Below are 15,071 nucleotides of genomic sequence, written 5' to 3'. Positions count from 1 at the left end.
AAAAAACAAGAGAAACAAGTCTATAAATGGTGCTGTTTGATGCCTTTTTGATCAAGAGGTGTAGTCCAAAGTGCTGAGTAATTCCAAAAATGTATCTATACAGTTTTTACACATTTTTATTAAGCCTGCYTGTTTACAGAACTCAAGATTTTCTTTTAAATCCCTATCTCCTATTTGAATCTATATTTTACTTAAATGCTGTTAACTGAAATTGCTGACATTGCACTCATTTGAGGTCTTCTCTGAGCTTCCCTCTGAGGCCAGGGAATGAATGTCTTTAAGTTCAGCTAATTTACTGGATTCTGATCACAGGACAGAAGTAGCCTCAGGTTCTCACCCTATGTCTGGTGAAAAACAGGGCCATGAGGGAAAGATATTATTTATCTACACTGGGTAATAGGAAAGAAGCTAGCTTCCAAAATTCCCCAYATTTACTCCTGGATGCATTCAGGGTCAGAAGGAGGAAGCAAACTAAAGATGTCAAGTGATGTATCTCTAACTCCCAAGCACCCAAGGAGAATTTTGCAGGGCTGAATATGATCTCTCCAGGTCTCACAGCAATGTTAAAGTGATCCAACAGCACAAGGAATTTAAATACTCAACTTATATTGCATTCAGCGTACGCTCTTCTAATTGTTTCCAATTACTGCCCTTCCTCTCCTAGAAACAGACAGTGCTTGCCTGTGCTTGGCACCTATTAACAGAGCCACTCAGCACTGGAAGGATGGTGGCTACATTTCTGCACACCTATCTGTGGATGCAAGACCTGATGGCATTGAAACCATTCTCAACTTGCCCAAAAGTTGCAGTTTCACTTTACCCAATGAAGAAACTTTCCAAATAATAAAGCATCACCTTCTCTCATTTTCCAACAGAATGATGGARCCTTTCTCAAAAGGAGGTGAATCTTTTGAGTTTGCTAATCTGATCTTTTATGTCCAGCCAGAAATTCTTATTTACTCAGGACAGTGACATCTAAATGCATTTTTGAGATGTTAGTTGTTTACAYATTCATCATTCTCCTAGAACAGTCATTCCTAATCTGCATGTTAAAACTTACCTGTGGAGCAAGCAAAGTAACTTAAAGCAACAAAACATCCAAAGGATATTGGTTCAGTGTTTAAACTATGGTCCATAACTTTACTCAGCATCACATTAGAGATGCAATTAGGAAATGTGATATTATGCTTATATTATTTATATCCAGTTATAATTTCTCTTCCTTTCTTACCTGGATGCATTTGAATGAGCTTTTGAGTGTATTAGACTGCTCTAGTTAGTAGAGAAAGTTTGTTTATTCAGTTTAGAAGATAATCTCAATGATGACTGACAGTAGGCATTAGAGAGACCTGGGATATAAAAAAGCCTCCTCTCATTTTGTCCATTTTCTCTTGGATAAAATCAKTCATATTCCAGTCAAAATCTGCTTGGGATTTCTAGAAAAACCATTACTTTTATGTATGGATACAATTCACTTCAGCTTGTTCTTTCAAATAATACAATTTTTGTCCAAGCAAAAGATGCCTGCAAGATTTTAACATGAGATAATGGTTTATAGAATCRTAGAATTAATTATTAAAGTTAGAGAAGACGTTTAGGATAGCAAAGTTCATTCTCACAGGCCTGTCATTCCCCAGATCCTCCTTCTGCCTTCTTGTAACTGGGCAGCACATTTCCTACCTTCCAGGCACCCGGGACCTCCCCAGTTAATGAGAGACAATGATAAATGATGGCAAGTGGCTCAGTGAGCATTTCTGCAGCTTCCTCAGGATCCTGTGCTGGATCCCATCCAGCTCCATATTCTTGTGARTATCATAGTGGTGTAGCAGGTCACTGACCATTTCCCCCTGCAWTATGGGGCTTCATTCTGCTCCCCAGTGTCTTCTGATGAGCACTTCAGACATTCACCTTCCTATGAAAAGCAAAATGTACTGCTGGCTAAGAGATCTGACTGCATTGACAAGGAATTGTGAATGGCAACCAATGCCTTGCTTTCCTGTTTAAAACTGAACTTTCAATTAAACAACTCACCTTGGCAACAAGATTGATTTATGGTGATTTAGAACAGAAGTTAACTGTTTGGTTGKTTTTTTTTCATTAATCTCAAGACATTTATTACAATAACAGTAATAGTAGTAGTAGTARTATTAATAGTATAATAAGTGCCTAATAACTAATAAACTAATAACTGCCTCACCAGTATTTCTGGTTTAGCATACCTCAGATAAACAAGTACTCTGACTATACAGAAGTCATACAAAATGTCACGTGTAAACCACAAGACCTTTGGCTTCTCCTGCACTGTCAGACGTGCAAGGAAGCTTTCACATACATGCAGTGCAACAAGTTTGAAAAACAGATTACAGTGACCAAGCAGTACAAATCCCCATAGAAAAGCACAGTRGTCAGAGCAAGTAATAAATGTGCAATTGCTTTCGCTGTAACTCTGATGGCCAAGACAGCAGAGGTTGGGAAGGAAAAGAGGAAAAGTCTCTATTATCTATTTGAAGACAATCTTAGCTTGCTAAACAAGGAAATGTTATTTTGGTTTGCTTTGTTCAGAACAGCACCTCAATATATTATTATACCTTCACTAAAGAAAGCAAATGAAGCCTGCTAGCACTACTAGCATCCAGGGAGATCATTCACAACTCCCACACTTTCTAATGTAAATTCAGTGTCTACTCATTTACTACTGAGAATTACATATTGGCAAACAAGCAAGCAGTGCTCTGAAGCCTGAGTGCTCTCTAAGAGCGGGAGCTCTGTGCCTCCTGGGAAAGCAGCACGTGCCAATTCACCACATGATCTGATATCTACTACCAATGCTGTTCTTTCACCATCTCTGGCAAATAAAATTGTTGCATTTTTAACACTAGCAGGAGCCACTTCCTGACACAAAGGAAAAACCCAACTGCTCAGCTGATTCCAAACAAACAAAGGCTCCTATTCTGTGTTCCCACCCAGATGGAGCTGTCATCTCACACAGAAGTGAGCTGGAACATTGCCTTTGCACGAGGAAGTTCTCAACCTGACACCATACCTCTTCCACACTGATTACACCTTCACTATGTGACAGACCACYCATATTAACTTTTGGAGGAGCAAAACTTGCAGATACTGAACAGAATATGAAGAACGCATTCCAGTGAGTTTCTGTTTATAATCTTCTATTAAGATGCATGGCTTCTTGCTCATCTGACCCCAGTTTACAATTAAAACCTCTACAGTCATCCATGGACTGCCACACCTTCTAGGTGGCCTCCAGATTCTCCTCAGAATTTCTTCTTCTATMCTCTTTACACTCCACCTTCAACATGTGATGCTCACATCCCCAGCAAGACCTTAGATTCCTAACTTATACATTTTGGTTTCATATTTTGTCTTAGATATCAAATATTTCTTTGAACACAGTGGTCTTAATTTAGCTATGCTGGCAGCTTAAGTGGGGCAGAGCTTTATTTCCAATGTACGGCTAAGTGCTTCTATATTCCAAAAGATGGTAACATATTCTGTCTTCACTGCTGGTTTTTTTTTTTCTTTAATTTGTTTAGTTTATACAATTGTTTAGTATATAAAAGAAAATTACAGTTATTCCTTCTTGCATGAGAACTTACCTATCTGCACAATAACAGTTACCATAGAGYAACTGCTCAGACAACCTCCTATTCCTGAAGTAATGTAATCTGGGGAAAAAAATAAAGAATATGAAAAAACAATGGTAACATTATTTATGTAATCAAAGAAAGCAAGCTGTTATGGCCATCCCAAGAAAAAGGGCTTCACTGATACATGAATTTTTTACCACATAGCCTGGATTTCACATAAAACCAACTGCTAAAAATGCATCTTCTCTTTAAATATAAAGCCACWATCTACAGCAAAAGTACTCTGTACTAATTCTTCCAGTCCACAATGAGACTGTTTTGTGCATTTCAAAGAAACAGTAAAACCAATTATAGCCGTGAGAACTGGGAATTGTGCAAGGAGAAATCCTACAAATCAACCCCTTGACATCAGGAATGCATAAAAAAGACATTTTAAATCCTTATATAAAGGGCATATTTTTAAAATAGAAAAAAAGTACAGAAAAATATAAGCCAGATTGGTTTTACATACTGGCATGATAGAAATTGACCTCTGTTGTTTCATTAGATCTAGTTTTGAGGTTTGATTTCATTTCTTTCATTCAATTTTGAAAACTCTAAATGATATGTTTTACAGAAAACCTGGAGGGGAAAAAAAATAAAAATTCTTCCTTTCCTTTACTAGAATTTTTTAAGTTCAGCACAATATTATGAAAAAGAATGATTATATGGAACAGAACTTTCCCATATGCTCTTTTTGYAAAGCAGAGACAATATTTAAACAATGTGACAAAGGAAACAAATATAAGCAACCCTTTTTTAACTGAAAACTTCTTATGCATTGTCTCATAAACAAATTCACTAGTGAGCAAACCTTTCCTAACAGACCACCAGCTGTTGGCTTGCTATATCCCAGTGTGACCTGGATGATTTAGGTTTYCATTTCTTTGCTAAGCACTGCAATAAAAGTTTATCCATGTCATTAGAATTCCAGGCATGCCTCTTTCTCAACAGTCATTGAACAACTCACGAAAGAAGCTGACATGTCCCATGTTAAATGTATTTCCATCCCTAGTGGGATGAGGAAATAGTATTCCCTACTGTAGATTTGGCTCTGCCTCCCTCAGGAGCTTTCAGATGTGGAGTAGAATCAGCTAGAATGGGAACAAACCGATCCTGCAAATGCAAGAGAGCAATCCCTGATAAGCCACTACAGCCTCTGAAAACTTTTATTAAAGTTGGAACTTTAAAAGTTCCCCTTTAGGCAGAGGGGGCCTAACATGAGCTCGTGTGAATCCTTCATTCCAATTAGGGTATAATTATATGGTTCTGCTTGACGATGTGACATAGCAGGGGCAATGAAATATCCATTTTACAGTGTGGCCAGAATGACATGGCTACTATGGATGGTTACACCACTTAATTGATGTCTCAGAACTCATTTGAAATCATTAARCATTGTCTACTATATTCAACCTTGCTATAGATAGCCGCTTACAAATTTTATAAGAAATAAACAATTTAGGCACGGGCAATTTATTTCTTCCTGCAACCTGACTATCGTTTGTGAAATTGCTCGCTACAGAAAAATACTTACAATATCTAATTTATAGAAAGCATGAAAACCAGACTTCAAACTGTTGCAGAATGGTAGAGAGAAGCAAATACATTAGAGGAAGAATTAAAACAAACAAACAAAAAGAAAACACTTTAAGCATCGAAGTGCCTCAACAGTGAAGATTAATGTTTAACAAGAAAGCCACTTATCACTTTCTGTGCTTCCTGCATTTGAAAAATAATTAACCATGGGATGGGATTTAAAAAAAAAAACAAGGCAAACTTTTCCTGAATTCTTACAAAGTAAGAAGGTAAATATGTGAAGACTTGACTGGAACAAAATAGRATTCCTCAAATTAGAGTGCATTGTTTGCTGTCCTTTAAAAACAGACTAACCCAGTGTGCACTTCATTAGTATTCTAATTGTCAAGTAGTGCTCAGTGGTTGTCTCAGGCTGTCTGATTAAAAATTTAACAAAATTAATTTTTTTTTCCATTGCCAGATGCATTGAAGGTTTGGAATCTTTTTTTTTTTTTTTTAAATTAAACTCCCTTCCCAACACTTAAGATGACATGCTATCAGAGTGGAGCACTAACTCACTATACTTTGCAAGAGTAGACCATGACAGACTTTTTAATTCTGAATTACAGTACAGAGATGTTATTCKTTTAATGCACTGCTTCTATTCTTTTCAGTTTAGCTGATCTTTGTCTTCTCCAAGGGTGAAAAAAAACCTGATGGGACTGTGACTACAAAATATTGCAAACAGCTCCATGACCTACAGCCAGCTTTGGTACACCTAAGACAGCTTGTTTTCATGTCTAAACACACTGTGCTTTGGTAAGGGCATTCGTGTGGATGTCACCTTGTCTACTGCGCAGACTCTGTCATTTAAAAGATCTGGACACTGTCAAACAATTCTCTTCCAATTATGCGTTTACCCAATATAAAATGGTACCAACAGGTGATCCCCTTAATCATGACAGCATTAATAAATATCAACAGAATGCAATGTTTCAATAATACTGAAAAGGATGACCTAAAAAGTGAGATTCTGGATGGAACCTCAAGATCCTGGCACAGATTTTCAGGCACATCCACAGACATCTCTTCAATTTACTCAAATAAAAAAACATTTTGTGCCTTTGTTTCTTATAATTACAGTAGAGAACCTTCTTTCTCTCTGTTAAAGTTAGATACTATGTAAACAAAATTAATTGTGATATGTGTACCGACACTGTACTTGTAGAGGATAAAACTGATTCTATATTCAGAATACTGGGATTAACAGGACTCAGAGTGTTCCCAAGACACAAGAAAAATATACAGTTATTATTTTAAGCTACAGCCAACTAGAATAACATGCCAATCAGTTTGATCAAGGACAAGAGAGCAGTCATGTTAGACTCAGGGTTTTTTGAAACTTAAGACTATGGCCCTGTGTTTCATTCATGTTAGGCATGCTGTCAGTGACACTAACTACAGCATTTATAAAACCATTTAAAAAGACAAGGAAAAGTACTGAACTTGCCAAAAAGCTGTAGACAACATGCTAAGGTTGCACTAACAAACATCAAAACCTTARGAAAAAATACTGAATGAACCTATGTCAGTCTCTAAGCAAGACAGATWTTCCTTTGTAACCAGGCCCTCTCATGCTGGGAACAAAATACAAAGGCAAATACAGATGATGTTGTCAAGTCAGTTCTTTTTGTATTTTGGAATTTTGATGGTTAAGAACTATTGCTAGCCAAAAAAATAGCTGAAGAATCACAGAATTCTTCTTAATACAATCAATTTATGGTCTCCTTCAGAAACTTTTGAGGGCTATCAGGTATTGCTATGATATTCAACTTCCCYGCAATATTTACATGTGGCTTCTTCACCATCTTAAGCACATGCAGGTACCCAGCCAGAGACACTAGAGCTGGACAGTAACTTTTTGGGTAAGGCTCAGATGAATTCTTCCCCCATGGAAATGATGGTCTCACTTGCAAGATTATGCAGTAATATTAAAGATAAAGACTAGAAAATGAAATTAAATCCAAAATTTGTTCCCTTGCAACAGGGGCCATATCCATACGAGACATAAACATTATTTGCAGTGGTGGACTGGAGCCRATTAAGGAGAAAACAAGAGAAAAAATTAAAAGAAACAGTGCAACATTCAAAATGATCCAATCTAGGTAGACATCAGATGGGAACATGAGGCTGGATTTATTACCCTTTTAGAGTTGATCTGAACACTATCAGACCTTTCATATTTTATACTTGATTGTTCAAGTCCTTCCTCTTTGAACATGTGTTCAATGCCCAAATGTTTCAGCTATAGCCCAGTTAATATACAGTTAAAAGGGATTTTTTTTTATGGAACTATTAACAGCAACTCACATTGTGGACATTTAGTGCTAGTTAATACTTGTACTCTTACAAAATGTCTTAAGTATGAAAGGCTGTTCTAAGGAAAATACCTTCATGTATGGAGTTAAACAGATCTGTGAGTTTTCATGTTCAAATGTAAAATATCTACTATGCCCAAAATTTTGCAAGTTTTAAACTAAAATGTTCCTTTCCTGCAATAAAATAGTCTTGGCAGCTTAAAATAAAAGTCAGCAACTTTAAACATCCCCAGTGTCACCTCCTATTGCTTTAACATTGTATAATTAACAGTTGAATAATCAAATAAACAGAATCCAAGCATGCCAAAACTTAAACTTCACCCACCTGTGACTTCATTCCCCAGGCTGTGACTTTGCAAATTYTTTTTCAGGAAGTGAACTAAAACGAATAGTGCTGGATTTGTAGTAAAGGGCACCTCTCTACCATTACCATTTTTCACCAGAAACACCTACAGCTTCCCATTCCACCTATAAAGGAAACTGCCTACACTGCGGAGGAAGAACCAAGAAATATTGGCCTGCCCTGATGTTAAATCATTAGGGCTATGACAGGCATTCCTACACATGATGCATGTGCAGCTGCAAATAAGGTCACCGTGTTGTTCTCCTTGGCAGTTAACACTACGTGCTGAGCATCTCTGCTTCCATTTTAAATTTACACTAGCTTCACTCCCTTAAAAATTAGTAAAAAAATTTGCAAAGTAATTAGATTTCTATGTCTAATTAGAGAAGACTTAATTCATTACTGATGTATTTCACCTTTCTGTGAGCTAGTTTAACAATGACTTTCACATATTCAGTTTTCCATATCACTGAGCTCCAAACTGATTTACAACCTTTGTATATTGTTAWGTGCTGTGACAATAAATAACAGAAWCYGCAGATTTTGCAGTATGTTAGATCCAGGCTCCCCTTACAACAGCCACATTTTTAGATAAAAATCAGAGCTGCTGGACTCACCACAGTCACGCTGTAGGCACAAACCAGCTCCACATCATGTCTGCAGACAGTCCTATATTTTTAACAGCACGTGGGCTTCATCAACAGCCTGGCACAGGTAACATCCTAATCTAAACATTATAATTACTATGAGAGCACAGAACACTGGCAGTGCATACACACACATATTTCTTTCACCAGTTAGAGCAGATCAGTATGGCACTGCTAAAAATCAATGGCAATGAGCTTATTCACAACAGACAGGGGCCTTGTCTTGAAGAGCCTACCTTTCTGCCAATTACACTAATTCTTTAGCAAAGCATACTGTACTTTCTAAAAGAATCTCATTAGTACTGGCTTAGCATTAGCTTGGCTACACTTGGAAAATCAGGATTCAGCTCACTTGCTTATTGCAGTAGTATAYCCTGGCAAAGAGAGGATTCACTAAGAACTACTGTTGAAAACWGCTTTGTGAGAGTGTGCTGATAAAAAATATTATTTAAATAATCTCACTACAAGACAGCATCTCTCATCATGGATGCTGGCCAAGTGCTTCCAATATTTTGTGAGTTAGTGCAGCCAGAGGCAAAAACAAACCCAACAGTCACCAGGAGGATTTGTGGGGCTTCCCCTGGTAGCTTCCCATCCAAGTACGATGCATGCTTTCTGAGATCTGATACCAAATGTGGCAGGGCTGCTGCTAAGAGGGTCACCATGGGATTTTATTAATGTTCACTGAAATGGAAGCAATTTATTACATACTGCAGTAGCATCGCTTCAGCTGAAATTATAAGAGGTTGCAAGTAGCCTTTTAAATGTGCTCTGCCTTTCCCTCTGGTCCCAGCTTACCCTCCAGCTTCTTGGAAGGATGATGCTCTGCAAAGCAGGCTTTGGAGGTTATACTAAGAACAGAGCATTCAATAAGTACTCTGTTGACCTCCCAGAGCATGCAGGGCTACAAATGTACATCTGTRTGCCTAAATTCAGTTTCCCCAATGGCCTAAGAAAGGGATGCATCCGAGGAACAAGTTTTGCACTTACTTGAATATTATCATAAAACATTTACATGATTTAATTAGATTATGTAAATGCTTTACTCCAATTTGAAGCTTTGAAAATCATAATGTCATGCTCTAAATTATGCAAATATTGAAAATGCTTTCCACAGCAGCAGAAGCAAAGACACGAGTGAGATGGTCCTGCCACATGCTGTTCTGCTGTTCTCTACTCACCAAAGACCACACAGAATGCATTACTATAATCCTGACTTTTTCTATTAACATTTTCTGCATGGGATGTAGTTATTTTGTGGCCTCGTTTTATGCTAAGCCCTAAATCCAAATTTGATTTGGAAAGTGTTCTGTGGTTTATATCCACATCCTGACTAAGCAGCAGATTTCTCACAATATTCTCCCCCTTCCTCTGACACAACACGCACTTCATGGCAAGGAGATCTTAGCAAGGCAATGCAGCAAGAGTTATTCATTGAACCCTATTCCTAAGTGCTGAGCAGTGAAAATGGGTAGTAGGTAAAACCTCAGCAAATGTTCTTCTCTTAACTTACTTCTGCTGTACTCCTGGATAGAATGGTGCTGCCACAACAGAGCGCATGTCACTAAGAGATCCCGCACCTGAGAGGACATTTTTTAGACRGAACAGGCATTTATATGATCCACAGAAACAGGTTACAGCAAGCAGGGATGGTACCAAATTACTTGGAGAGAAAAGGAACAATCACGTGAGTCAAAAGAACCACTATGAATGCATTGCAGCAATTAACATGTACACCAAAATTGGTAGCTGAATTTTAGCAAGACTTTGTTATTCAGATAATTGCTTTGCTATTATTTTCCAATACAAACTATTATTTTCCAATAGAAACTATTTTCCTTCAATACAGCAGCTCAGTGTGTCTGAAACACCAAAGTCTGACCTACCTCACCACACAATCCCTACTGCACGTAATAGCCTAGAATCACAAATCTTTCTATGTAGGCAGAATAACTGGCCTCCAAATACTGCTGGCTCCCCACCATTTGCACACCCCCTCCCCCAAACTGATTATCAAGTCCATAATATTAAAAAAAATTAAAAAAGAAAATTAGGTGTACGAAAAAACCTACAATGTTTGAGTCCAAGGCAAAGGGGAACTTTGAGAATTTGAGGCAGAGAGAGATTTCTTCCTGTGCCATTATGGCTTTTCCTGAGCACACTGTTAAAGGACCTACCCTGCAGCTCTTCAGCCATGGGTGAGCAGAGAGCAGCTGATATTCAGGCCAGGTTATGTCACATGGCCATTGGCATATCCACACCAACACAAACCATCTGGGGTAACACCCATCTCTAGCAGCAGCCTACATTCCTGGCTAACTGTAGAATAAACCTGTACATTTTTATTTTACACAGACCATGACTCTTGGGAAAGATGCTCCCTCAGCAATCTCTGTCACCTCTGGYGTGCTGCCTGGCTGTGGCTGTGACTTCTGAGAAAGCTGATGGGCTGTTAGAAGGGGCTGTATGAAAGCCTGGGGAAAAGCCACACAAGATCAATGTATCACTGCAGACAGAGGTAATCYTGTTTGTGGTGAGAAACACTAGCAGCTGAAGGATTCAATAGGGAAAAGACACCAAAGCATAAAGGTCTAAAATCCTAATGGAACAAATACACCTGAAAGATGGCAATTCCACAACTCTGTTCCAAGCAGCAGAGAGAACAATGYCTTCCTAGAATGAAAATTCACTTCAGGTGTATTCCAGACACGAGRAATACACCAGTGCTAGACCCAGCAGCCTGGTAATTTTTGCCTGAGACAGGCACAAGCCACTGCCTTTTCCCACACACTGTGCCATGCTTGCAGCTCTCAATATCATAAATATCTTGTCTATGACAACAAGAAAAACTTGTCTGCAACAACTTCACCTGTTCCCTTCCTCTGCTTGCTAGGCTGGTCCATTCTCTGCTGACCTCAGCCAGTCCTCAAAACACTGCTCACCTTCTGGTTTTACGGTGCTCTTTAGATTCAATACTCTTCCTAGGACAATACTCCTAAAATGCCCTTTTTTCCATCTATGTGGRAAAGTTACAACAAACAGTAAACCTGTAGTGCCAAATTAATTTTTTAAAATTTCATAGAGAACTTTTCAGGGATGCATCGGTGCTCTCTTAAGTGTAAGGATAAAATAGATGCTCATCACTACTGCAGAAAAATTCATAAAACCTGGAAGTGAAACATTTCATAAAAATGAAAGTCATTTGCTAAAAACAAATGTAAAGAACAACACCCTCTCATCTGAATAGTAAAGTTGTTTTCAAACACTAAATAGTAAAACTCTCACTAGCCTTCCCAGCAGAAATGATCCCCCAATGCATAAAGCAGACCTGATTCAGCCTCGGTCAAGGGCAATAYTGGAAGAGCTCTAGGTACTTACTCTTCAGTTCTGATAGGTCTTAAGTCAGCTCTAAAGCTGTCATACATGCCTGGCAGCAAAATTAAGTTGCTCTSATTCCAGGTTCAACCATGTCTTTCCTGTGATAGGAATTCTGGAAATGAAACTCCCTATCCAAAATTGCACCCTCCTGTGGTTATCAGACAAAATAAATTGAGCAGAGCTGACTGAAATTATTCTGATTCAATTATTTCAACTAACCATATTTATCAGCCTCCTAAACTCATAAATCATAGCAATCTCTGTTGGGAAATTCAAAATTGATGTGGCCCCGCCTGAATCAGAGAAGGCGGTAGGCATCTGACAGCCTTGAGGAGCAGCCTTGTGTGAGTTGATTGAAATTTCCAGCAGTATTAATCTTAATAACCTCAGGTAGCTTCCTCCCCACAGCCTATGTCTTTCTGTGCAAGCAGAGAGGGAGGGAGCACTGCAGCAATTACTCCCTCGTTCTCTCCAGCTGACTCTGTTTTCTGATGAATATGAACACGTCAGTCATGCTCAGCCTTCATCCCTACCCCTTCTCAGCCCTCAGCAACAACCAGTCCAAAACCTGCAGAATTTAAATTGTGATTTGAGCCTTGAGGTGTAGAACACAAAAATAGAAACCAGAATACCTCACAATAAAGCAAGCAGCATGAAGACTTAAAACCAAAAGCTTTTTCCTCTGCCTTATAAGAAGTGCTTGTGAACTACAATAGAAAAAAAACACAGAGCATTTATCTTAGTCATTCACAAAATAGATTGAATACATTCAAATTATACTGATGCTGAAAATAGAAGATTAAAACACCAATCAGAAACATGCATCCATCTAGGGAAGAGAATTCAAGTACCCGTCCCTCACAACTGACAGGATGGTCAGAAGCTGTTGAAGTTCACTGGTGTTTGCTTTCTGATGGATTAAACGGCCTCCATTGTGATGGAGCTTTCATTTGTGCCTTCCCTAATAGATTTTCCAATATTAAATATGCACCAGATTCCACTTCCACTTCACCCAGACTGACTTCTAGGAAGAAAAAAAAAAGCAACATCAAAGCATCTATGGCTCTATCCACCTACCAGCTGCTATTGGCAGACACGTATCCACCCAGGCCTAACTCTTTCATACTTGAAAACAAATGTGTTACACAGCCACTCTCATGATGATAAAGAAACATTCTTAAGAAGATGCTTTCCTGTTTGTGCTGGTATATCATTATCCTGAGCAGCATAATCCTTTGTTTGGAAGCACTTCAGATAGGTAATTTTGCTAAACATCATATGCCTATACTGAGACGTGGCTGGAGGTCCTCAGGTGAGTGCTTTACCCCACAAACTGCGTGCTGGAAAACATCATTCCTATTCATGACCTTTACAAAGTCAACTTCCAGGCATTCTCCCCACCCACTGCTTTCCAGGCAGAGTCAAAACTAGTTCATTATTTGCCTTAACAGAAACTCTTTCCAGTGATGAAAAACTAACACTTGCAGGTTTTTTGTGTTTGAAGACAAGTTCAATTTACCATTATAAATTACAGTCCACCCATCCCCCTTGAAAAAAGAATGGTGTAAGGGAAACCATATAAGCTGTTGGGCCAGAATTCTGGCTGTTCKGTGCAACAAAATGCTTAATCCCCACTTTGTTCCATGAATGTCATCTCCTAAGTTTTGATATTTGCCAGTATTTTGGTGTTTATAAGAAAATCCCTCTGTTAAAAACAAACAAATAAAACATTCATAACTTGGCTGAAATTTCCTCATTTTGAAACACATTTCCTTATCCAACTCTGTGCACTGCTGTTCCACACAACTCAAATATCAATACCACTTCTGCTATTTGCCAGCCTTTCGTGTCTYCTCAGTCCTCTACAAATTTTTAGAAGCTGGCAGTGGCTCAGTGAGTTTGTCTGCCAAGACTATTGCCACCCCAGGATTCAGCTCATCTAGACTTGCTGATTAGTATGTGGTATCTTTGGGCTTTCCAAGGTTTTCCATATTCTTCTCATTTCATTCTGTTTAGGAGCTTTTCYACAGTCCCTCCTGCCAAAATCCTGAACTCAGCGCAGCATCAGAATAAATGGACAATTTGCTGAGAAGGTACATTAGAGGGTCTTCCCTGCTCAGCCCAGCTGCTTGGCAGCTGTGCTTTAGCTCCAGGGCAATGGAAACCATTTGCCAGGCTTCTTCACACTGGGAGTTTGACTCCTGGATTCAGTAAGAATCATTCATCTCTTTCTCCCCAAAGCTATCTTCTGTGCTGGACTGCTAAGACTCCCTTATGAAGTTGGAGCCGGCACAACACCAAAAGCTGCGGCATCAAGCAAATTTTCTCAGGAATAGCTCAGAATTGTTTTGCTGTAAGGTAAGTTACTGTGGAAGGAAAAGTGGACCTCAGATACTTCATTAATCTCATCTAGTATCTTTGGATGTTCTGAGTATGACACTCTCTTGACATCACAAACAGSGACAAACAGCGTCTGTCATAAACAGGTATTTCTGCAGATTTAATCAGTGTGACTCAAGATTAACAGCCTACTTGAAATTTTCTTCCTGCCTCTCAGGTTACTACTGGCTTGGGTTAATTACCCCATCTGATAACTTTGCACTGAAAGGGACAGAATAATGAACAGCCAAAAATCCTAAATCCCTAAAACACACGTTTGGACTARTAACTTCTAGATTAATAACTAACCTACAAGAACCATCTTCAATATCAGAACTACAAGGCTGCAACRTAAATAGCAATTCTCTAATACTTAAATCAGTTAACAGAGGAAGACTAACATTGTAGAAATTTAAGGACTTTTTATATCATGGCAAAACAAGCAAATAATACTGTTGAGGTTTTTTTTACTCCTTACCCCTGTATCCTTTCCTTCACTTACTGCAAATTTCTTCCATCCTTCCTATTTCTCTTTCCCAAGTGATCAAAATTTCCTTGATCTTGTCCTTTTCAGTTCACTTTTCATTCTGTATTTGTCAGTCTTCCTTTTTACTTTTTCCTCTCCTGTGCCTTTTACTCCAGATCTGCTTATTTCATTTTCTTCTCACTGACCAAAGTGGCAGTGCAGAAGCAATGTACAAATTGTTCTGGGAAATATCCATGGCTTCACACCTTGCAGCTCCCTTTAAGGGAAGGCCAGGCTTCGTGAAAAACTGATTTA

This window comes from Malurus melanocephalus, unplaced genomic scaffold, assembly GCF_030028575.1.
Source record: "Malurus melanocephalus ecotype Western Australia unplaced genomic scaffold, MMel_1.1 scaffold_6, whole genome shotgun sequence".
Lineage (NCBI taxonomy): Eukaryota > Metazoa > Chordata > Aves > Passeriformes > Maluridae > Malurus > Malurus melanocephalus.
This window is presented reverse-complemented; position numbering follows the sequence as displayed.